Source organism: Podarcis bocagei (assembly GCF_964188305.1).
Source record: "Podarcis bocagei genome assembly, chromosome: 14".
In the NCBI taxonomy this organism is placed as follows: Eukaryota; Metazoa; Chordata; class Lepidosauria; order Squamata; family Lacertidae; genus Podarcis; species Podarcis bocagei.
This window is the reverse complement of record NC_138139.1, coordinates 15284877-15311231: the sequence shown is the minus strand read 5'-3', so window position 1 is coordinate 15311231 and position 26355 is coordinate 15284877. Positions and strand designations below refer to the sequence as shown.

General features: G+C 44.9%; 1 protein-coding gene and 1 long non-coding RNA gene across 4 annotated transcripts in view; one reads left to right on the top strand and one right to left on the bottom strand.

The window, feature by feature from the left end:
* The window catches only part of PDE8A (phosphodiesterase 8A), a 182263-nt gene that overhangs the window by 63481 nt on the left and 92427 nt on the right, over positions 1–26355 (bottom strand). The gene's annotated exons all lie outside the window — the stretch shown is intronic.
* On the top strand, positions 6041–10553 carry LOC308573314. The gene is made up of 3 exons (XR_014002026.1): positions 6041–6308; positions 6412–6489; positions 9295–10553. It is a non-coding gene; the product is annotated as an uncharacterized lncRNA (long non-coding RNA).

The following is a 26355-nucleotide window of genomic DNA, read 5'->3' as shown; positions in this document are numbered from 1 at the left end:
CTCATCTCGCTTTCAAGATGAGGGAGCCGGCGTTTGTCCACAGACAGCTTGACTAAACTGCTTCTGGCGCAACAGAACACTGATAGAAACCAGAGCACACAGAAATGCTATTTACCTTCCCACCGCAGCGGTACCTATTTATCTACTTGCACTGGTGTGATTTCAAACTGCTAGGTTGGCAGCAGATGGGACAGAGCAATGGGAGCTCACCCCATTGCGGAGATTCGAACCACCAACCTTCTGATCGGCAAGCCCAAGGGGCTCAGTGGTTTAGACCACAGTGCCACCCGCATCCCTGGGAGGGGAACAGTGGTCTCCTATCAACTCTCAGGACCTGTAATAAAGTATAGCTCCCAGAATCCTTTGGGGGAAGCCATGGCTGTTTAAAGTAGTAAAGGTAAAGGTAAAGGGACCCCTGACCATTAGGTCCAGTTGTGGCTGACTCTGGGGTTGCGGAGGTCATCTCGCTTTATTGGGCAAGGGAGCCAGCGTACAGCTTCCGGGTCATGTGGCCAGCATGACTAAGCCGCTTCTGGAGAAGAGAGCAGCGCACGGAAATGCCGTTTACCTTCCCGCCGGAGCAGTACCTATTTATCTACTTGCACTTTGACGTGCTTTCAAACTGCTAGGTTGGCAGGAGCAGGGACCGAACAACGGGAGCTCACCCCGTTGCGGGGATTCGAACCGCCACCCTTCTGATCGGCAAGTCCTAGGCTCTGTGGCTTAACCCACAGTGCCACCCGTGTCCCTGTTTAAAGCAGTACCGTAGTGCTTTAAATTTATGGTCTGAATGTGGCTAGAGTCCAGTTGCTGTTATACTCTCCCAATCTTGTCTACTCTGGCTCGTGCCCACTGGAAATGGAAGATGGCAGGGAGACCGACAGTAGGCGGAGCCAGAGCCAATGATAGGCAGTGTCAGAGCCAATGACTGACGGAGCCGACTAAATTCCATCCTCTCACATCCTCCTCCCTGCTGAGTTGCACAAGGAGCAAAGGAGGACAAAAGCTGGCTGGCAGTTCTAGCCCAGAGCATGTTGCAAGAAAGAACGTAGACAGGTGGTAGTTGGCTGAGGGCAGGCTGAAGTCAGAGGGACATAGTCCTGTCTGCTCGAATAGACCAGCATCCACTGGCTGGCAGGAAGTGGCTGTCCGGTGTCTTAAGCAGAGAAGGGTTTTTCTCCAGATTCTTTTAACTGGAAATGCTAGCGATTGATGCCAGGCGCCTCCTACATGCAAGTACTGTGGTACCTCAGGTTAAGTATTTAATTCGTTCCGGAGGTCTGTACTTAACCTGAAACTGTTCTTAACCTGAAGCACCACTTTAGCTAATGGGGCCTCCTGCTGCTGCCGCACAGCCAGAGCACGATTTCTGTTCTCATCCTGAAGCAAAGTTCTTAACCCGAAGTACTATTTCTGGGTTAGTGGAGTCTTTAACCTGAAGCGTATGTAACCTGAGGTACCACTGTATTTCCTGTGCTGCAGAGCGATGGTTCCCCCTCTCTACAAGGCATCTGAGGAGGAAAACCACAAGCTTCCGACACATTCAACCCAGTACGCCAACCAAACAAGAGGTTGTTTCCTCCCTCAAACTACTATCTGATCCTCACGGAGCATAATCAGTATGGCAGAAGAACCGTTTCCTTGTAGGAACTCATTCTGGTCTGTATCCAGGGAACAGCTGAATCGCAAGATGAGGGATGGAGCTGGGCCCCAGAGGCTCACTGCGCAGCTGGCTCATCTCTGAGGAAGCCCCCCTCAGGGAAGAAGAGAAGCCTGAAAACAAGAGAGTTGTTCCCTCTCCCTGATACGATCAACACAAACACACACTTTTTTTAAGAAAAAAAGAAATATATCACTGCCAGAATACCTTAAAGCACAACCCAATATTCTGATTTTATTTATTTATTTGCATCTTCTGACAATGCATATATTGCAGAATTGCAATCATCTCTAAGTGATTAGGAGTATAGGAGTATAGCATCTAGATCAAGGGAAGTAATAGTGCCACTGTATTCTGCTCTGGTCAGACCTCACCTGGAGTACTGTGTCCAGTTCTGGGCACCACAGTTCAAGAAGGACACTGACAAACTGGAACGTGTCCAGAGGAGGGCAACCAAAATGGTCAAAGGCCTGGAAATGATGCCTTATGAGGAACGGCTAAGGGAGCTGGGCATGTTTAGCCTGGAGAAGAGGAGGTTAAGGGGTGATATGATAGCCATGTTCAAATATATAAAAGGATGTCATATAGAGGAGGGAGAAAGGGAGGGAGAAAGGAGGGAGAAACATTAGGAAGAACTTCCTGACAGTAAGAGCTGTTCGACAGTGGAATTTGCTGCCAAGGAGTGTGGTGGAGTCTCCTTCTTTGGAGGTCTTTAAGCAGAGGCTTGACAACCATATGTCAGGAGTGCTCTGATGGTGTTTCCTGCTTGGCAGGGGGTTGGACTCGATGGCCCTTGTGGTCTCTTCCAACTCTATGATTCTATGATTCTAAGTGGCGTGCGCAAATAAAACTCAGTTAAAATAATAAAATCAGAATTCATCTACAGTGCCTGTTGGAATAAAACAATTCTTCAGTAAGCACCTAAGGTGACCTCAACTGGAAGAGAGTTTCACAAAATTGGGCCTACAATACTGAACACACGGCTCCTGTTGGATATCAGCCACACATCTGAGCCATGGGAGACCACTAGCAGCAACTCTCTCCGGTATCTCAGTGACTAGGCAGGGATATAAAGGATCAGGTGGATTTTAAGGGCCTTCTTACCCAACTGACAGCCTTCATCCTACACAAACAGCAGTGTAACAGCGACAGTAAGTAGGTGAACTTCAAAGCAAGTTCAAATCTTAACCAATGGGAGTTGTACTCTTACGGCATATGCAAGGCACCAGGTCGTGGGCAGCATGGTGTAAATGCTAAGCAAAAAATAGCAAATCCAGGTGGTTGAGTGCCTGTCAGTTCAGAAGGAAAATGGGAACAACCAAAATTAAAAATAATGTTCACATACTCGGGGACTTCCCCAGTACATACATGTTTCGGAGATAAAATTAATTGCCTCCCCACAACTGCCAAGCCCAGCCTTGTGATTAGTACCTACACAAAGGCAGTATTATTATGAACTTCACAAAAATGCTAGAATTAACTCAGCTGCCATTTCATTGGAGAAGCAATTCAGACATCCATAGAAGAGCCATAGGACTTTATCGAGAAGTGAATGGGCTTGCTACTCAGGGAAGAAGTCCTTCTATTTTCTCCAGCATGCTTTCTGATCAAACACAGTCCTCCTATCACTTTGACAGATGGGATATCACACACCTCTTTTTAGTATTAAGAGATACTTGGTATGGTGGGGGGGGAGGGAATTGAATAAGTTTCCTTTTAATGGCAAACGTACCTAATTTAAACTTTCCAAAACAAAATGCAAAACAAAAGCTGTCCTTTGAAACGTGCACTTCTCCAAATTTTGCAGTGCAGTTCTCCAGCCAAGTACAAAAATGCAAGTACTAGGGTAAAAAAAACACCAAACGAGTTTAAATGCATATAATAGTGGAAATAACACAGAGCCTAGGGCTTGCCAATCAGAAGGTTGGCGGTTCGAATCCCTGTGACAGAGTGAGCTCCCGTTGCTCGGTCCCTGCTCCTGCCAACCTAGCAGTTTGAAAGCACGTCAAAGTGCAAGTAGATAAATAGGAACCGCTGTGGCGGGAAGGTAAACGGTGTTTCCGTGCGCTGCTCTGGTTCGCCAAAAGCGGCGTAGTCATGCTGGCCACATGACCCGGAAGCTGTACACTGGCTCCCTCGGCCAATAAAGCGAGATGAATGCCGCAACCCCAGAGTCGGCCATGACTGGACCTAACGGTCAGGGGTCCCTTTACCTTAAAAAATAAACAAAACTATTTTTACTGTACATTGCCCTGAGATGATTGTGTAGTAGAACAAGACGAATTATTGGTAAGGCTGATAACATTATGCACTGTTTTCGGGGGCAAATCACTTTGTAAAAATGTATAGAGAATATCCAGAGAAACTCACTGAGGAATTTTCACAAGGATTTAAGAGAACCTGAGAGAAATAAAAATTGACATGTATGCCCATCCCTGGAGAGCACGGCATAGGATGTTACCATAACTACCCCAGAATTCTGTTTTCTTTTTTTAATCAATCACCTGCAAAATGTCTATTGTTCTGTTTCACTGGTCTGTACAACTTGCTCACCCAAGAGAAATGTTCTTCCCACATTCACAACGATGTGATTAGCTGTTCTGCTCTGCTCATTCTGTCCTCTGTTTCAGAGACCAAACAAACAGTGGATCACTTGAGCACTTTCGTCTCTTTTCCCAGGCTTTCATTGCTACAACAATAATAAAAATAATATATTTTGGCTAAGTATTCAAATAAGCCGCTTGTATGGTCTACATCTGTTCTGGAAGAGCAGATGTGTCCGGCGGGGATCAAAGGTTTGAGATTAAGCCATTCTCTGCACCAAACTTCCATGTATACGGCATCTCTCTCTCAGCATTTTACTTATGATTCAATCTTGGCTTAATAAGCCAAGAAAGGAACAAGCCTTTTGCTCATACATGGACCCCAGTGTTTATTCCTTTTTTTTTTTTGGTGGCCCAGCAAAGAATTCAGTTAAGTATTGATCAAACCAGGAAGCCATGGTTAGTAGCTTCAGAATAAGTCAGAATATTAAAACTTCAAGGCATGATTTAAGATGATGGAATGTTCTGTAAAAGGTAAAGGGACCCCTGACCATTAGGTCCAGTTGTGACCGACTCTGGGGTTGTGGTGCTCATCTCACTTTATTGGCCGAGGGAGCCGGTGTACAGTATCCGGGTCATGTGGCCAGCATGACTAAGCCGCTTCTGGCGAATCAGAGCAGCACACGGAAATGCCGTTTACCTTCCCGCCGGAGCAGAACCTATTTATCTACTTGCACTTTGATGTGCTTTCGAACTGCTAGGTGGGCAGGAGCAGGGACTGAGCAACGGGAGCTCACGCCATCGCGGGGATTTGAACCCTCGACCTTCTGATCGGCAAGTCCTAGGCTTTGTGGTTTAACCCACAGCACCACCCGCGTCCCTTGGAATGTTCTGAAGCAACTATAGTTTCCTGATTCAGCCAAAATGGGAAGCTATAGTTGATGGAAAGTTACCTGGTTTCTTCATCAGCACATGCAAAAAGACTACGTACATGGGCAAAATCGGCATGGCCGCTATGGAAGAGTTCAGGATGACATGATGTATGTATCTGAATATTGATATACTACATGGATAAGGCAGAAAAGTTGCATAGCAGGGATGGGGAAACTGTAACCCTCCAGATGTATTTGAATTTATTTATACTTTCAAATTTTAAATATTACAATCTACTAATATAGAATATGAAACAAAATCTAAAAAGTGAAAAAGGAGAATGAGAAAAATTGAGAAATGAGTCTCTCCATAATGATAGTGTGTCAAATTAATAAGCTATTTTATCTATGTAACTCTGAATTGAACGAAAAAGGCTCCTCTTTCACATTAACGTTGGTTTGCTAGTTATATTTAATGGTGTGACAGATGTAGGTCCGTTTCACCATCATAACATTCCCTTAAGTTTTCCTCAGCCATTCTGTAATTGTTGAGGGATGTTTACTTTTCCATTGCTGAACTATACAAACTTTTGCTGTTGTCAGGAGTTGCTAACCTTTGAAGACTGAACATTTAAAACTTCAGATTGAAGCACACAGAGAAGAATTGTTTTGGGGTTTCTGGATAATGTGCAACCTGTCATTTTCTGCATTTCATTCAAAACTGCAGCCCAGAAAGATTTTATTTTTATTTATTTATTTTTATGCAGTTCCATTATATATGCATATAATCTGCTTTTTACATCTCCAGAAAATGCATATTTTGGATGCTAATTTTGCTCAACCTATGAAGTGTTAGATAACACTCCAAGGTTACTTTATAACACTCCAAGGTTACTTTAAAGACATTTTCTTTCTTAAAAATCTTTTTTTCCCCTTAATGGAGCACATAAAATAGCAAAGCTATAATTGCAAAGAAATTGCAAAGTATCATTGCAAAGGAACTATTTTGAGAATACTTTCCGCATGTTCAAAATCGGAGGAGGAAAAGGAAATCTCAGTGCCCTGTGTTGTTTTTCTCTACGAAAGAGAAACAGAAGAAAAAGATGACAAGATTTTGTGTTTAAAAACCAAACCAAACGACACAAGTGTGGATCTTTCTTTAAAAAAGAAAAAAAAACCTAACAGAAAAAGAAACGACTCCATTCAACGTTTAAAGCTGTCAGTTTTCCCATGGTGAGCAGAGATCTAACCGTTCACCGCTGAACACCTACTTTATTTACTTAGCTACGCTGCATTTAACCACATGTTCTAATTTCTGAATGTCTCTTGTTTTTAGCACAGCTCCCTGAAACACTGCCCTAGCAGAAGGTGGGGGAGGACCCCTCAAAAACAGGAAATTTGATGACATCGTAGGGTGAGCAGACGTCAGCATGGAATAAACAGCTTCCTAAGAGCAACAGACTCGAGGAACCACCATGGTTACTGTGGGGTATTTGCTGGGTTTGGTGTGAAAGTCAACTTCCGTATTGGAGTGGGGCAACTTACCGTATTTTTTGCACCATAACACTCACTTTTTTCCTCCTAGAAAGTAAGGGGAAATGTCTGTGCGTGTTATGGAGCGAATGCCTGCGGGTGGCGGGGGGGATCTGCTGCAGTCGTGAGCAGAGGATCCATGGTTCCCCTTCCTTCCCTCCTCCGTGGTTACAAAGCATGGATCCACATGGATCCTCAGGATTTTTGCATTGGGCTACTCCAAACTCACTGTCAGATCACATGTCTGTGGCCACAGCATGAACCACAAAAATCATATATCCACTATTTCGTTTAGAATATTTTTTTTCTTGTTTTCCTCCTCTTAAAACTACGTGCGAGTTATGGTCTGATGCGTGTTATAGAGCGAAAAATACGGTAGGTCCAGACAGCAAATCCAGCCCTCCAGAGCTCTCTAGATGGGAATTCTCCCCACGTTACACACTCCTCATTAGTATTTCAAAAAGTGAAAATCCGGACACAAAAGTTGCTGCCACAAAATCTCCAAAAAATGAAGTTTTTAGCTAAATTTCCCAAAAAATCAACAGTTCCATAATAATAATAATAATAATAATAATAATAATAATAATAATAATAATAATAATAATAATAATAATAATAATAATTTATTTATACCCAGCCCATATGGCTGAGTTTCCCCAGCCACTCTGGGCGGCTTCCAATCAAGTCTTAAAAACAATACAGCATTCAATATTAAAAACTTCCCTAAACAGGGCTGCCTTCAGATGTCTTTTAAAAAGAAGATAGCTGCTTATTTCCTTCACATCTGAAGGGAGGGCGTTCCACAGGGCAGGTGCCACTACCGAGAAGGCCCTCTGTCTGGTTCCCTGTAACCTCACTTCTCGCAATGAGGGAACCACCAGAAGGCCCTCGGCGCTTGATCTCAGTGTCCGGGCTGGATGATGGGGGTGGAGATGCTCCTTCAGGTATACAAGACTGAGGTCATTTAGGGCTTTAAAGCTCAGCACCAACACTTTGAATTGTGCTCGGAAACATACTGGGAGCCAATGCAGATCTCTCAGGACCGGTGTTATGTGGTCCCGGCAGCCACTCCCAGTCACCAGTCTAGCTGCCGCATTCTGGGTTAATTGCAATTTCCGGGTCACCTTCAAAGGTAGCCCCACGTAGAGTGCATTGCAGTAGTCCAAGCGGGAGATAACTAGAGCATGCACCACTCTGGCGAGTCAGTCCGCAGGCAGGTAGGGTCTCAGCCTGCGTACCAGATTCGCCCGGGTTTCCCCAGACATTTTTGGAAATTCCGTCTGGGCGCTATTTCCGATGAATTAATCCTGGATATGTCCAAAACATCAAGGAGGTATGGCAGCCCTACTCATTAGCCTTCTTTTGGACCACCTTGAATGCTTTCACATGGCGGGAATTGGTCCTCAAACTCTGATAGAGCTTCTTGCCAGTGGCGGACCTACATTTTTGAGGCTCTGATGAAGCCTGAACTGCCACGGGAGGCCTTCATAACCAGCAATGAGGTTTGGGTAGCCATTGTTATCTTCTTCAGTAGTGTTGTTTACAAAATCCTTTACAACGTCTGTGCTACTGACTCTCAAACTTGTTGAAATATATAGGGGAAAAATTAATTAATTTGAGACTTAATTGGATCTACTACAGGCACCCCCAAACTCGGCCCTCCAGATGTTTTGGGACTACAATTCCCATCATCCCTGACCACTGGTCCTGTTAGCTAGGGATGATGGGAGTTGTAGTCCCAAAACATCTGGAGGGCTCAGCTTGGGGGTGCCTGGTCTACTAGATTCAAATTTTCAAAGCCATGTGGTCTACTGTTGCTTTTGAAGCCCCTCATGGATCAGGGGACCAGAAGCTAAACCTTCATTAGTTTCATAGTAGATCCACCTCTGCTTCTTGCTGGCCTTGGATGGAGAAGGAAGAGGGATTCCTGAGTGTGAAAGAAAGTCACCAACTATGCAAAACTGACCTCCGATGCTCTGCTCATTTTTGACTCTGGCTCTGCCCAACCCTAGCAGTTGTGAGACCACAGTGGTGAGTCCCTGAGCGAATGTGAGGAAGAACAGACTGCATATTTTCAACTCAACACTCAACCTTATGAGGTACAGTGGTACCTCAGGTTAAGTACTTAATTCATTCCGGAGGTCCGTTCTTAACCTGAAACTGTTCTTAACTGAAGCACCCCTTTAGCTAATGGGGCCTCCTGCTGCTGCCACGCCACCGGAGCACGATTTCTGTTCTCATCCTGAAGCAAAGTTCTTAACCCGAGGTACTATTTCGGGGTTAGCAGAGTCTGTAACCTGAAGCGTATGTAACCTGAAGCGTATGTAACCCGAGGTACCACTGTAGAATATTATGCATACATCTAAAAGGAAAGAAAACCACTCAGAGAAGAGGGCAAATACTTTCCCCAATGCTTCTACAATATGAGTTAGAGCTCTTGCGAGTTCTTATGAGATCTGCTTATTCTCCACCATCACCACTAAAAACCCAAGGTCTACTTGCATTGCATGGAGTTGGACAAGATAAAGCGTGGCGTCCCTTCCAACACTATAGTTCTGTGATTCTATGAACTCCAGCCAAGTTCATAACAGTGGTCCAGGAAGTGGGACCAATGAAGTATTGCATCATTTGATGCACGTACAGTGGGATAACCTGCACATACCAATCTACATTTGAGTTTTTGCAGGTTGAGGATTCTTTACACAACTGCTGTCACGAAACATTTGGGACTCAACCATCCTTGCTGATTTACTGCAACTTCAAGATTCAGATTCTGGACCCGAACATAGGAAGCTGCGTTATACTAAGTCAGAAATAACAACAACAACAATTTATTATTTGTAACCCGCCCATCTGGCTGGGTTTCCATCCACCTCAGTATGGTTTCAAACAAAAATTGCAGATCGCTGCAGAAATATGGAGAACTGAATTTAAGAATGGAAAAACGAGAAATGGCGGGAAACCAAAATTGACAGATCTGGTCATCTTTAGAGCCAGCCCCACAAGCTATCAGCTGAAATCCAACCTTTTAGAGCATGCTCCAAAATTTCCACTTCAGAAGCAAATGTATGTTGCAAAGAAATATTTTTCCAATACGAAAAGAACGAGGGGTGGGAGAGAGCTCAGCCTGCTAGGATTAGCTGCACCTACCATATGTTTCCCCACAAAGAGGAGTGTGTTGCTCGTGCAATTTCATCACAGTGGCCATCTTTGTTTCCACAGAGATTGTGACATATGGCTGTAGACTCTTAAATTAGAAGACTCCCTTTTAAAAAAACCAAAACCCAGCACTGATCTTTTTGTAGAAATGAATAGTGTATTCAAAGTGAAGAAAGCTCCTGTTATGGACCTATCCATTTTTTATCTATATATGTCATTTCCTTTTATTGCTTTTGTATAATTTTAAGGAACAGGGTCATCCAGCGAGAATGTGTGTCTAAAATAGCTGAGGAATGATTTCATTTTTTACAAAAAGGTATAGATCTTTCTATTAGATGATATTGTTGTTGTTATTTATGATCATTATGGTAAATTAGTAGCAATATGGTAGAATACATTAGTATTAATATTATTAATGGATGTCCAAATAAGCCACAGAGTGGACCTACTGTTTCTGATTGCAGCAAGTCTACTTTGAATCCTGGATATCACCTAATAACATAAACCAGTAATTCCCAGAATTACTGGGAAATCTAGGGATAGAGCTACCCAAGTTGTATAGAAATTTATTTATGTACGCAACTACAGTGGCAAGAATGTTACTTGCCCCAAAATGGAAAGAAGAAGTAGTCCCAGTAAAGGAAGAGTGGATACAAAAACTTACGGAATACGCAGAAATGGTGAAAATTACCGGAAGAATAAGAAATCAAGATAACAAACTTTTTATAAAAGAATGGAAATGGCTTATCAAATATTTACAGATAAATTGTAAACAGATAAAAACACTGGCAGGATTATTCTAATAACCTGCAGCTATATAAGTGTGTGTGTGTGTGTGCGCGTGCGTGCGTGCGTGTGTCAAATAAATGAGTGAGTTAAGTTAATTTGCATATGCAGAAGATAGTGAAAATAAATTTAAGGAACCGCAGAAAGAGGAGGAAGGAAGTGAAGTTTTAAAATGTCAAAATGAATGTCAAATCAGTGAAATGTATATATTTGAAAAGTATAAATAAAAGTTAAAAATAATAATAGTAACATAAACCAGTGCTATTTTTCTAGAAAAATAGGTGCCAGAATTGATCATGGACAAGAAGTGCATTTCCAAGTAGGGTCAGTAATGCCCACAGTCTGAAATCCCTACTAGCATAGACAATACCAAACAAGATGGACAAACTGTCTGGATCAGTATAAGGCACCTTCCTATTTCATCATCAACAAATGACATTTGAGAAGGATTTCCTCTGGGTTAAAAGTGGGAGGCACACACAATACAGTGGTACCTCAGGTTTAGTACTTAATTGGTTCTGGAGGTCCGTTCTTAACCTGAAACTGTTCTTAACCTGAAGCACCACTTTAGCTAATGGGGCCTCCTGCTGCTGCCGTGCTGCCGGAACACGATTTCTGTTCTCATCCTGAAGCAAAGTTCTTAACCCGAGGTACTATTTCTGGGTTAGCAGAGTCTGTAACCTGAAGCGTATGTAACCTGAAGCGTATATAACCGAGGCACCACTGCACAGTACATTTTTAAGAATGACAGAAGCATTTCTTTCACCTTTCTTTCATCTCTTAGGACAACGTCATTGCTCATCTACCAACAGAGATGCACTTGAGCCCCTCTTGTAGTTTGAGAATCACTGGTGTAAATGAATCACTGACAAAGTCCTGTTCCTGGTTTACATTTCGTGGACATTCCCTGTTTTCATCAGGAGACAACCTAGGTTTTGGGGCTGGTTGGTTTTTTAATTCCTTTCTTCAGAGAGGATTTGCAGTTAGGGGATATTTTCAGAGTTGGTTTCAGCACCTTCAGGGAGCTTTACGAACAACCTAGGTAAAAACATCCTTAACAAAATACTTTGTGGCACCCAGAAATAGGGAGCACCCGGGTAAGCCCTCCTGGTTGTGTGGACACCCTCTCCAGAGCCCAAAAAGGGGCTCTGGGGAGGGTCTCTGCGCAAGCTGGAGGGGCAACAGGGTTCTCTAAGCTGAAAAACAGGTAAACAACAGCTGCTGCTGCTGCAGTACCCCGCATATCAGCTTCTAGGCGGGGAGGCTGAGCAGCTCAACAAAGCCCAACTGCCCCCCCTGGCTCACAAGGAGACCTTCTTCAGGCTTTGGGACTGGTCTCCTCAGAGAGCCAGCAGTACTCTGCAGGGCGCTCGCCATTTTATGCGATTTCGTGTATGCATGCAGGGGCCTGGATTGTAACCCAGCGTAAATGGGGAGTCACCTATACAGTGGTACCTCGGGTTACATATGCTTCAGGGTACATACACTTCAGGTTACAGACTCCGCTAACCCAGAAATAGTACCTTAGGTTAAGAACTTTGCTTCAGGATGAGAACAGAAATTGTGCTCCGGCAGCGTGGCGGCAGCAGCGGGAGGCCCCATTAGCTAAAGTGGTGCTTCAGGTTAAGAACAGTTTCAGGTTAAGAACGGACGTCCGGAACTAATTAAGTATGTAACCAGAGGTACCACTGTACAGTGGTTTCTCTAGTTATGAACTCAATTCATTCCGGAGGTCCGTTCTTAACTTGAAACTGTTCTTAACTAGAAGCGTGCTTTCGCTAATGGGGCCTCTTGCTGCTGCTGTGCCGCCAGCACATGATTTGCATTCTCATCCTGGGGCAAAGTTCTCAACTCGAGGTAACTCTTCCAGGTTAGCGGAGTTTGTAACCTGAAGCGTTTGTAACCTGAGGCATTTGTAACTTGATGTACCAGTGTATTCAGCATCCTACATATGAAAATTTATTTATGTCAGTACTCCCTACTGATTCAAGGAAATATATAGAAATATAAACACCAGGCGGATGAAAGTCAGCACCCTAAAAAGGGAGCTCCGAAGGAGACGAAAAGGCAAGCAAGTGACAGTGTGGTGCAGTGGTTAGAGAGTCTGACCAGGACTTGGGAGACCTGGGTTCAAATCCCCACTCGGCTACAAAGCACACTGGGTGACCTTGGGCCAGTCGCTGCCTCTCAGCCTAACCTACCTCACAGGGTTGTCGCAGGGATTAAATAAGAAGGGGGAGAACACTGTAAACCACAGAGAAAAAGAGTGGGATATACAGTGGTACCTCGGTTTATGGACTTAATCTGTTCTGGAAGTCCATTCTTAAAAGAAACTGTTCTTAAACTGAGGCATGCTTTCCCTCATGAGGCCTCCCACCATCGGTGCCCTTCCACCATTCGGCTTCCGTTCATAGACCAAGGTAAGGTTCTCAAACCGGGACATTATTTCCGGTTTTGCAGAGTTTGTAAATTGAATCATTAAACTGGACTGTTCTTAAACCGAGGTACCACTGTAAATGCAACAATAAATAAATAAATATTACCAGCTGAAAGGAGGGAGAATAGAAATATTTGAGAACTTAAAGGACCAGGGAACAAATGGTAAGGTGTCGTGCCAAGAGTGGAGGAGGAGTGTGGTTTGAAAAGGGAAAGGAAGGGGACAAAGGTAAAAGGCAAAGGACTCCTAGACGGTTAAGTCCAGTCAAAGGCGGCTATGGGGTTGCAGCACTCATTTTGCTTTCAGGCCAAGGGAGCCGGTGTTTATCTACAGACAGCTTTCCGGGTCATGTGGCCAGCATGACTAAACTGCTTCCGGTGCAACGGAGCACCATGACGGAAATCAGAGCGCACGGAAACGCCATTTACCTTTCCTCCGAAGCAGTACCTATTTATCTACTTGCACTTTTGAATTGCTAGGTTGGTAGGCGCTGGGACAGAGCAACGGGAGCTCACCCTGTCGCGGGGATTCGAACCACCGACCTTCTGATCGGCAAGCCCCAGAGACCACAGCGCCACCCGTGTCCCTTGGAAAGGGGGCAAAGGGGCCCACTGGCACCTTGTGCCCAAGTGCTTCCCGAAACCAGAAGTCAGCCCTCCTACTTCTGTGCGATCCGTTCTCAGGAATTTAATCTGGGGTACAAAAATTGTGACCTGAGGTAGCAGACAAAGCTGTGTGCTTGTAGAATGCACCTCACCCCCAAAATTAAAAAATTCTGGTAGCCAAGGGTCCTTTCATCAAGAAGGCAACAATCCTGCGTCAATCACCTTGAAGATCCCTGATGACGCAAATTAAGCCTCAGCAGTGCTGAAAGTGCGCCTAAAATTAACGCATCTAAATTAAGATAATACATTTCACTTTTTGAAATATGGATTGTCAAGGCTTTTGTATCACTCTTTGCTTGCATTCACCCCCCAATTCTACCCCTCCTTACACACCCACACACCCAAAGGTTTATTATGGATCTATTCACTTTTTACAGCAGATTTGGAGGCTAATATATTTCTTCTACATTGACGTCATCTTGTGATAAAAGCTCTTATACCAAATGTGCTGGAATTCTCTTTTGTGAAGCAGACAAATCTCAAGGACACAGTAGAACTGAATGGGAACAGCTAAATGTAGCCTTTAGCGAGGCAAATCAGTTCCCAAAATAAAAATGCCTTTACTTTGGGAGTGGGGGGGTGTGGACCTGTGGCCTTCATGTGACCTGTGGACTAACTCCATGTGGCCCTATCTTCGGGGTGAATATTTTCGGGTTGAGCTCCGCGGCGACCCGGAAGTAACGGAGCGTGTTACTTCCGGGTTTTGCCGCTCACGCATGCGCAGATGCTCAAAATGTCACACGCATGCGCGGAAGTGGTGAAACACGACACGTGCAGTCGCATTTTACGTTTACTTCAGGATGCAAACGGGACTCCGGAACGGATCCCGTTCATATCCAGAGGTACCACTGTACTCATAAGGAAGATATCCTTTGGGGTAAATGTGAGAGACCCAAGCCTAATCTTCACCACAGACAGTGGTACCTTGGTTCTCAAACGGCTTAGTTGTCGAACAAATAGGCTCCCAAATGCCACAAACCCAGAAGTAAGTGTTCTGGTTTTTGAACGTTTTTCGGAAGCCAAACATCTGACACAGCTTCCAACTGAGTGCAGGAAGCTCCTGCAGCTAATCAGAAGCTGCGACTTGGTTTCTGAACAGTTTCAGGAGTCGAACGGACTCCTGGAATGGATTAAGTTTGAGAACCAAGGTACCACTGTACTCTCAGCGATCAAACTGCTCTAGTGTTTTCCAAACTTGTGACAGAAGACACCAGGGGCGTTCACATGATACAGTCAATGTGTACAGCTCTTGTGCACACTAGTTCAGCTGTATAAACAAACATATGTACATTCTTTCCAATGAACACTTGTGTTCAGTGTGAGCAAGCTAAAGAATTGAGCTGTACACTTGTACAGTTGTTCACATATGATCATCAACAAGTGTATACTCTGTGTACCTGGGCACACAAATAGTGGATCAGAACGAATCAACAAGTATACATTCTTTCACACAAAACCAGGGTGCATAAAAATCAATTATTTTTTTAAAAAATGATTTTTTAAAAAAAATTAAATTGGATTTTTAAAATAAAATGCTTTTGGGGGAAAATTTTTCTAAAGATATTTTTCTATTTAAGTTACATTATAGTCCAAAGGCTATTCATCAGGAAATAAGGATTTGTTTTAAGTTTTCCATGTGCGCTAAAATTCAGTCTAAGGTTGTTTTTTTAAAAAATTGTTTAACCACATCAGTTAACAAACATGGATACATATGCTACAATGTTATTGTTTCAGTTAAATAAATTGTTTAAATTGTTATTAAAGAAATGATTGTTTTTCTCCTTCCAATAAAGTACAGCAGAAAAGTTGTCCAAATATAAACAGTTAACTTATTAAACCTCACAATAATTTCATAATTATCTGTCAATGTATTTCTAATAGTATAACCAAATCAGTAATTTTTGATATCACTGTAAAAACTACTCTGAAAATGTATTATTCCAAAAACGAAACCTTCCTCTGGTTGTAAATATTAAGATTATACCAGCAAGAATGAGTCTTTCTGTAAAAAAAAAAAAAAATTAACACAAGTCTTACTAACTAGTGATTTAAATCAAATCTACCCTGCACAAAAACCTTTGTACATGTGTAGAGAACTTCTTGTACCTGTGTTCAGTGTGAAGACACTGTTCACACTGAACACCTTGTGAGGTGAAAGAGAAGTGCTTCCTTTTCTAAGATTATGAAAAAGTAAGGATTATCCTTACACCATTTGTAGGAGGGAAAACCATTTGTGCTTCTACCAGCCAAGCACTGACAGACAGCCTCTCCAGGCAGCTGCTACAGCCTCAGTACCCCAGTAGGGTCCCACTCCCCATTTTCACCAGTGCTCTGATCTGAGCAGCAGGCAGCTGTGCTAGGAAGCCATCACTGCAATTCCCAGAATGCCCTGCAGCATTTTGGTTTCCCACGATGCCCCAGAGTTTGCGCCACGGTGGTAAATTAAAATGCTGCTTCCGTAAGAGCTCTGCAGCCCCCCTCTTCAGCCACAAGGGGGAGACACCGAAGGACCCTTTGCTGAGGTTCCCCAGGACCTAAAGCCGGCCCCATGTATCTTCACAAATTAGATCAGGGAGTGTTTCCTGCATTACTGCTCTGGGCTCTCACTCGTGCAGAGAGGCAACGGGAAGCAGCCTCAGAAGGCAGGAGGCTGCCGTTCTGCATTGTGAGCAATCTGTTCAGAGCAATGTGCAACGATGTGCCAGGAAAAATGCGTGTGCACAAGCACCTGCTCCCAAGGAGACAAGCAAAGGAGAGCAAGGCCAGAACACTGAATCATGCAGAGATGCAGCGAGACCCTCTTTTACAAATAAGACTCCCGGGATCCTGTGGTTATTTAATGAGTTTATCTTCACACACTATATAATAATATAATAATAAAAAGTAAAGGGTAAAGGGAACCCTGACCATTAGGTCCAGTCGTGACCGACTCTGGGGTTGCGCACTCATCTCGCTCTATAGGCCGAGGGAGCTGGCGTTTGTCCGCAGACAGCTTCCGGATCATGTGGCCAGCCTGACTAAGCCGCTTCTGGCGAACCAGAGCAGCACACGGAAACGTCGTTTACCTTCCCACCGGAGCGGTACCTATTTATCTACTTGCACTTGACGTGCTTTCGAAGTGCTAGGTTGGCAGGAGCAGGGATCGAGCAATGGGAGCTCACCCCGTCACGGGGATTCAAACCGCCGACCTTCTGATCGGCAAGTCCTAGGCTCTGTGGTTTAACCCACAGCGCCACCCGCGACCCTTAATATAAAATAATAATGATAATAATAATAATAATTATTATTATTATTATTATTATTATTATTATTATTATTATTATTATTATTATTTATTTATTATTTATACCCCACCCATCTGGCTGAGTCTCCCCAGCCACTCTGGGCGGCTCCCAATCAAATGTTAAAAACAGTACAGCATTTAAATATTAAAAACTTCCCTAAACTAGCAGCCATCACTCATTTTTGGCTTGAACAGGCTTGTTGGCTGCTGAAATATGCACAAAAATCAAACAGACATAAAATAGTCACTTCCTGTTAAAAAACACCCCGCTTTAATATATGCATAGAGCTTATTGGTTTGTCACAACTATCAGAAATAGTAAGCCTTAGAACACTTCACGGTGGAGGGAAAGGGAAAACTAATCTAAAAGGAGCGATGTGCCAAACCATACAGAGCAAGGCCTTATACTTTACCCTGGAGTAAAATTCAGTGAACTCAGCTGCTCGGAGCAAGACATGCATTAACTTACAGCGCAGATGTGGTATACTGCGAGCAGCGCGGTCTTAATCTAAACCTCTGACTTGGAAGGAAATATGGAGCAGGGTTGGGGGAGCAGGCCTCCTGGGCTGATGTTTGGCATTAAACAGGTCATAAAAAATATTGACTTTGGCTCTCGTCTTCCTTTTAGTACAGTTAGAAAATAAAAGACAGACACCCTGCAACTCGGCCCTGGCTTAACAAGGCAATTTGGAAAGTCAGCCTGTGAGTTTTGAGTGAAAAAAGAAAAAAATTGGGGGGGGGGGATATTGTAGAGCTGAAAAAAGGTCCAGAAACAGGGAACCAAAAAGGAGGGGGTCTGCAGCTGCTCCCTTGTGAAGAAAGATTACAACATTTGGAGATCTTTTGCTTAGAGGGGAAAAAACAAGTAAGCAGTGGCATGACAGAAGTATAAAAATTATGCATGGCATGAAGACAGTGGCTAGAGAGAAGTCCCCCCTCCTCAATGGTAAAAGGGGTGGATGCGGGTGACACTGTGGTCTAAACAACTGGGCCTCTTGAGCTTGCCGATCAGCGGTTCGAATCACTGCGACAGGGTGAGCTCCCATTCCTCTGTCCCAGCTCCTGCCAACCTAGCAGTTCGAAAGCACACCAGTGCAAGTAGATAAATAGGTACAACTGTGGCAGGAAGGTAAATGGTGTTTCCATGCGCTCTGATTTCCGTCACAGAAATCTGTTTCCACGCTTCTGTTGCACCAGAAGCGGTTTAGTCCTGTTGGCCACATGACCTGGAAAGCTGTCTGTGGACAAACGCCGGCTCCCTCGGCCTGAAAGCGAGATGAGCGCCGCAACCCCATAGTCACCTTTCACTGGACTTAACCGTCCAGGGGTCCTTTACCTTTTTCCTTTCTACCTCAACAGTAGAACGTGGAGCCATCCAACGAGGCTGAATGTTGGAAGATTCAGACAAGATGAAAGAAAGTACTTATTCACACAGGGCATAACTATGGAATTTAGCAGAAACAGGTGGCAAGGTAGAATGTAAGCACTTAAGGCAGAGCTTTCCAAACTTTTCATGTCGTCAACACACTTTTTAGATATGTATCACTTCGCGACACAGTAATTCAGTTCTACAGTGGTAATTCATTCTGGAGGTCCGTTCTTAACCTGAAACTGTTCTTAACCTGAAGCACCACTTCAGCTAATGGGGCTCCTGCTGCCGCCGTGCCGCCAGAGCATGATTTCTGTTCTCATCCTGAAGCAAAGTTCTTAACCCAAGGTACTATTTCTGGGTTAGCGGAGTCTGTAACCTGAAGCGCATGTAACCTGAAGCATATGTAACCTGAGGTATCACTGTACTAGCAAGCTGGTGGTTAAACTATCCCCTTTCCAGCCTTGGGAGGAGCACAGGGAGCGTTCGCGTGACACACCGCAACTGACACACATGCCGTGACACACAGTTTGGAAAGCTCTGACTTAAGGCAACAGCTGGGAGATACTATGTTTCAATATTCCGCCAGAGTGGCATAGTTCCTAGAAAGGAGAAAGCTAGCAAAACTCCCTGTTGTGTTAGTGTTCTCCTTGCAGGAAGGTGTTTGGTTTGATTTTCAGGTTGTGGGTCATTCAAAAATGTAGTTCCACACTGCTAGAATCTGAAGCAGTTCAGTCCGTTCTACAACGGATCCCAGATCCACCCCATCTTGCATTCTCTGTGCAAGAGCGCAATTAAACAGTTGTTGCATTTCTACTTCTGCCACTGCTCCTGACCTGATACATCTGTGATGCCACAACCACGAACACAAGCTTTGCAGTGTGGGTAAGGGAATTATGCAACACTGGAAGGTTTTTTTTTAACTCCAGGTATGATGATGATGATGAACTCACTGAACCCACCCTCACCATGGCCCAGATCAAGATCTGCAAGATCCTAGATCAACACAACCAGCTCTGTGTTAAATGCTTCAGTTGGTGGAGGGGAGTGAGGAAGGATTCCTAGTTGAGCAACCAAAAAACAAAAGGAAATTTTAACAGATTGCCAATGATTCTAATGTCCCAAAGCCTTTTTAATGTGTACCCTGCAATGGTTTTTTTAGGCAACGGCTTAAGTTGCTGATTTACCCTGGTTATACAAACGCGGCTGCCGTTCCCCTTTAACATAATTTGCTTGTTATTAAGGTGGCTCATTATCCCGATTATAAAATGCCAGAGAAAATGAAGCAATCGGCTTGGCAAGCAGGCTCAGTTCTCTGCAGAGTTATAAATGCAGCCCTTGCAAGACTTTTTTATTATTATCATCGCAGAATAGCTGCCCAATTGAAGCAATTTGTTTATCGAAATGATTGAACCTGACCAAGCAGAGATGTAATCAGCCGCATCCTGATCAAGGCACTAAGGAGGCGGCTTTTGTTTTGCCATCCAAGTTGTTTTGGTGGCCATCCAAGAAGAAGAAGGAGCCAGATTCTCCAGCACAGCTTTCTGATGCAAAATGGGGGGGGGGGGCTGTGGGTGCTGTTTCCAACACCTGTCCTCAGCTCTAGAAAATGCTGGAAATAACCCCAAGAGAACTGACTTTTATCAGGTCTGCAGATCCTCTGACATTTCATGCATGTCCTCCACTTCCAACATCCCAATCTCATATGGAGAATCACTTAATAAGCCCCCAGCCCCACTCCAAAACACACACGCCCCACCATATTGCTGAACTGCCTGGTCATTTGAAGTGCTCTCTCAGGGGTCAGCAAGGCTTACTGGGCATGGGCCGGATTACTCCTGCGGAGATCCTCCGTAGGCCGGGCCAGCACAGCGCGGCACCAGAAATCAAGTCTGGGCATGTCCATGGCGCCGGAAATTGCTTCTGCGCATGCCCAGATGCCGAAAATCGCTCCTGCGCAGGTGTGATTTCTGGCATCTGGGCATGCGCAGAAGCAATTTCTGGTGCCGCGGACATGTGCAGCCACGATTTCAAGCCTTTGGGCATGTGCAGAAGCCATTTCCGGAGCCATGGAAGAGAGTCCCCACGCCGTGCTGCACCGGTTTAGCGCAGTGTGCAGGGACTCGCCGAGTGGGCAGCTCAGTTCAGTGGCGGCTCATGGGCCGCTTCTGGCCCATGGGCCTTAGGTTGCCGACCTCTGTGCTATCTGAATGTAGCGCTTCCCACAGGGTTGTAGAATACAGTGGTACCTCGGGTTACATATGCTTCAGGTTACAGACTCTGCTAACCCAGAAATAGTACCTCGGGTTAAGAACTTTGCTTCAGGATGGGGGCATGACTAAATTTGTAGCTAATTTTTTGTTTTGCTTCATTTGCTTAAGTGGATCCAATCTAAGGTCTGCTAAATAACATCCGGACATGGAGCAACAGAAAAGTCGGCACTGAAAAAAAGCAAAGTGTGGTACACTTCGAAGTGGACATTTGTCGGAGATTTAAAGACCTGGAGTTGCTTTTTCAAGCCTAACCACAGCTCCAGCAAACTTAGGCTGCCAGATACAATTGCATGTGCAAAGCAAACAAGCAGGAGAGGACCCAGTTATAAATACACATAGATATAAGAGAGGGCTTCTGACTGCCCCACGATCTGGGCTAAGAAAGAAAATAAATTCCAGTCTGGCTGAACAGAGCTCTCCAGATCCCCACAAATCAGTTTGGCGCTTGTTCCGGTAACCACCAGGCAGAGCAAAACAAAGGGAGCTTTGGATTGCAGCATAATGACAGCCTATATCCTGCAATGAACACAGCACACTAGCCCAAATCTTCAGCTCGTGGTGCATTTTGAAGGCCTGCACTGCAAAAGAAGGTATTGCTCACTCGTCGGTGCAAGGAATTTGTGAATACAATGCCCGTGTATTGTCAGTACTAAAGCCCAGACTGGATCTTGAACCTGGGTGGGGTTTTGACCTGTGCGCCACCTTCCACATCTGGTCAAAGAGGGGAACGGTAAGGATATCAGCCACACCTACAAAGGAAGCCTCTGAGCCAAAAGAGTTGATGTGATAACCAAGAGCTCTGTAAAGCAGTGGCAGAAAACCTGCGACTCTTCCGATGTTGCTGGGTCAGACTCCAACTCCCATCAGCTCCAGCCAGCGTGGCCCATAGCTGTCAACTTACAGATTTGAAAATAAGGGACCAGCAGCCTCGAAAATAAGGGATCAGCAACCAAAATAAGGGATTTTAGTCAACCACCTGAGATACGGAGTTAAAAGGGACCAGATAATTTTGGAGAGCAGCGCCGGTTTTTAGCCCTTCACTTCCAGAGGTTGCTGCTCAAGACACCAGCTGATGAAACACTGCAATTAAATAACTACAAGCAGCAACCACTTTTCGCGCAAAACCAAGTCCAAGCTACGAAGATGCTACCCCAGGCAGAGACGCTCAGTTTGGCAGCCGCGAGGAGGATGGTGGCGGAAGGGCCCGAGGCTCCCGCCAGTCCTGGCGGGGAGGGGCTCCCAGGGGCCGAGGCTGGTAAGAGGCAGCAGGAGGGGGGCGGGCCGGGCAACCAAGCAACACAGTTGGAGCCTCCCTCCTCCCTGGCCAGCAGGGAGGGAAGGAGAGGAGCTGCTTCCTTTGAAACCCGGGAAATTTAAGGGACATCATCAATAAGGGACAGCAGCGGGACACGGCGCTGGGATAAGGGAGTTTCCCACCAAATAAGGGACGGTTGACAGCTATGGCATGGCCATTAGCCACAGGTTCTCCATCCTTCCCATGGCACCCTTGAAGAAGATTAGGCTAATTCATGGAGGAGGCAGAGGCTATCCATGGTTCCCTCTGCTGCTTGACCTCCACAGCTGGAAGCAATAGGCCTCTGAATGCTGCTTGCTAGGAATCACTAGTAGGGCATGTATGGTTTTGATCAAGTCCTGTTTGCAGACTTCCCATAGGTATGGGGTTGGTTACTATGAGAAACTGATGCTCTGGCTAGGTCACTTTCTCCCAAACTTGGGTCTCTAGCTGTGGCTGGACTACAACTCCCATCATCCTTGACCACTGGTCCTGCTAGCTAGGGATGATGGGAGTTGTAGTCCAACAACAGCTGCAGATCTAGGTTTGGGAAACACAGAGCTAGATGGGTCATTAGACTGATCCTGCAGGAGTCTTATGGTGTTCTTATAAGGGTTTCCAGGTTAAGCTTACTGCTTGTTTGAGCAACTAGGCCACTTTTGGAGCTTACAAACTGCCTTCTCACATTTAATTGCACCCAAGCCTAAGAAATGAATTAAGATGCTATAACTTCTATAGCCTTGGTCAGCAACTGGTTTTACAAAAGATGCATTAGAGGACTCAAGCATTTTCCATTCATTTCCCCATCGTTCTCAGGGTAGACCCTACCATTAGGAAGCTGATTTGGGTGTCATAAAAGGGCAAGCAAATGATTATTTGATTTATTATTGTTGCATATATTTATGGCTTGGGAGTTGCACAAACCCCTACCTGTGGGATACTCAGCATGAGATATCAAAATAACTTGGCTGGCCTTCGGGGCTTTTTTGGGGGGGGGGGTGCTATTTGTCGCCCCACTTCAGACAGCAAAGTGGACCAGCCCAAACCTTTCCACAAAACATCTCTCGCTTCTTCTATCAACCACTGGAAGGAAAACTAGAGAAGGCTTAGGGAACCAAGTTTGCCCCATGAGCCTTCGGTTGCTGATTCTCCCCCATAGGCTCTCAACCGGGGGGGGGGGGGACACCATATTATTTTCCAGATGAGTGTTCCATTGATATCTTCTTCCATGGATATCTTTCACTGTTCTCTTGAAACCTGCAAGTCTGACTAGTGGAAATCTGGTTGCGTCTCTCCCGTTACCAATAACACAAGTGGGCCCTGGAGAGATTTTGTATCTAGAAGATGCTCTTTGGGTACCATTTCAACTGTCCTCCAATGGCCTACAGCATCAGCTGGAGCCCTGGGATGCATCCGCCCCAGAGACTCTCTGTTCTCCTCACTGCAATAAACACTGTTAACTCCTCGTTGGAAGGAAATAATGTAATTAATGACAAGAGCAGCAGCAGCTTTAACAGGAAGAAAGCTAGTGTTCATTACGGCTGTACAGTCTAACACAATATTTTATGGACCACCCAGCTACTATCTATCCTACAGGTGGTAGACTCTCCTTCCTTGGAGGTTCTTAAGTAGAGGTTGGATGATGTCATATATGATATAGTTGAGCATTGCTGGGGGTTGGAACCATGAAGGCAGGTATCTAAGTACAGATGATTTTATAATTAGGAAGTTAAGAAGCAAATCAATAAGGTCTAATGGTAATTAATTGCCCCTGATTATCCTACATAGCAGGGACACGGGTGGCACTGTGGGTTAAACCACAGAGCCTGGGACTTGCCAATCAGAAGTTCAGCGGTTCGAATCCCCGTGACAGAGTAAGCTCCTGTTGCTCGGTCCCAGCTCCTGCCAACCTAGCAGTTTGAAAGTACATCAAAGTGCAAGTAGATAAATAGGTACCCCTCCAGTGGGAAGGTAAACGGCTTTTCCGTGTGCTGCTCTGGTTCGCCAGAAGCAGCTTAGTCATGCTGGTCACATGACCCAGAAGCTGTACGCCGGCTCTCTCGGCCAATAAAGCGAGATGAGCGCCGCAACCCCAGAGTCGGCCACGACTGGACCTAATGGCCAGGGGTCCCTTTACATTTACCTTTTTATCCTACATAGCAGTTTAAGAGTGGGCCAAAATAAGGTTGCTCTGCATTATATTTATAAAAACAAGTTTACTCATTGTGTGTGTGTGTGTGTGTGTGTGTGTGTGTGTGTGTGTGTGGTGGGGTAACATTGTAAAAGGTTCGTACTTCCTAGATGCAAAGCAAATGTTTTTTTAAAAAACAAACACACACACACACACACACACACACATGTATTCAAAGATTATGGTACAGTTACATTTTCAATCAATATATCCCCTCCACAGACACCTCTGTGATGACGGTGGCAGGATATTATAAAGTCATAAAGCAAATGTAAGTTTATTTGGTGAGGTGGTCCTCATTCAGTGCAGATGTCCTAGCTGTGAGCTGGACAGCAAAACCTTCTCCCTACAAAAACAAACCCAAAACAGAACAAAACACCCTACCATGGATGTATACAAGCCAGGGAAACCCTTTCACCCGATTTCCAAATCATCACAAATTTTGGTAAAAAAAACGTAATTGGGTGGGGGGAGAAAAAACAGCGATTTAAAGAGAATTTTGGAATACCTGCTCCCCGCAAGGCAAAACTAAAGAAACCCAAAACGTAAGGCTATGTACGCACCATGCCTCTAAGATGCATCTAAAGTGAATGATTATTCCCCCAAAGAATCCTGGGAGCTGTAGCTTGTTAAAGGTACTGCGAATTGTAGCTCCACAATGGATAAAGTACAGTTCCCAGAATTCTTTGGAGGAAGTCATGTGCTTCAGGACCGCAATACCTCCAGGACCACCTCTCCCCATTTGAAACGATCAGGATCCTGTAATCATCACCTGAGACCCTTCTCGGTGTGCCTCCCCTGCAAGTGGTCCGGAGGGTGGCAAGACAAGAAAGGGCCTTTTCTGTGGTGGCTCCCCATTTGTGGAATGTTCTCCCCAGGGAAGCTCACCTGGCGCCTTCATTACCTGTCTTTCAGTACCTCATCTCCCAGGCCTTTGGCTAAGTAAGCAATCTAAGGCCTTTTAAACTGTGGAGGGTATTATTGTTTTGTTTGCTACTACATTATGCATTTTTCTGTTTTTACACTGTAAATCACCATGTGGTCCTTGGATGAAGGACTATAGAAATTTAATAAACAAAGAAACAAATATAATTGGCTTTAAATCTGCTTTTAAATATATGGTGCATAAACAGCCTATGTCACTGGAGATGACTGTGTGTTATTCTTTGCAGTTTTTTTTTAGAGAATACTGCGGGTTCTGTGCTTCTGGTGATATTTCCAGAGGACACAGCTCTTCCTGTGGTAATACAGCTGGCATTGCCACAAGAACATTGCCCAATTGTTTTGACGAAAACATCATCCGTTAAAATTTTTGAAAGAGAGAAAGAAAGAGGAATCCTTTCTATGATGTATGGAAAAACAATTCTCAGTGTTAAAGAGCAGGAGGTGGCATTAAACACTGAAGCGTCTAAAATGCATGCAAGAATACGGAGGGTGGTTTGTTAATTTGAAAATTACTTTCCTGTTCAGCTCCGAATCCTTATTCCTCTTTTTAGCTAGCGGCTTTGTGGCAAATACACAAGAGCTGTAAACTTTTATTGCAAGACTGATCAAGGGAAGTACAGTTGGGAGCCTGCCTCGAATGGATAAGCAGCTGCCACAATCTTCTTTCCTTTCTTGGCTCATGATCGTCTGAGGAGACCCCTATTCCCCTCACAGAGCTACAATTCTCAGTTAATCCCTCTTCCCAGGGAACCCTGGAATTGTAGCTCTGTGAGGGGAATAGGGACGTCCTAACCATAGGGACGCGGGTGGCGCTGTGGGTTAAACCAAAGAGCCTAGGACTTGCCGATCAGAAGGTCGGCGCTTCGAATCCCCACGACAGGGTGAGCTCCTGTTGCTTGGTCCCTGCTCCTGCCAAACTAGCAGTTCGAAAGCATGTCAAAGTGCAAGTAGATAAATAGGTACCACTCCAGCGGGAAGGTAAACGGTGTTTCCATGTGCTGCTCTGGTTCGACAGAAGTGGCTTAGTCATGCTGGCCACATGACCCGGAAGGCGTACGCCGGCTCCCTCGGCCAATAAAGCGTGATGAACGCCGCAACCAGAGTCGCTCACGACTGGACCTAATGGTCAGGGGTCCCTTTACCTTTACAACCATTCTTATTGACCTGGCAGGTCAGATCTCCCCACTCCATCCCCTGTGGGCCTACTTTGACAGGCAGGCCAAACCAACCACCTGCCGAAATTGGTCCCTGGTGAGGGCAGAGATGGTGACCAAGCAGGACTGAACAATCTTTCCCATCATCAAAGTAGGCTGTTAAATCCTACTTTCTAAAATTATCCACTGTG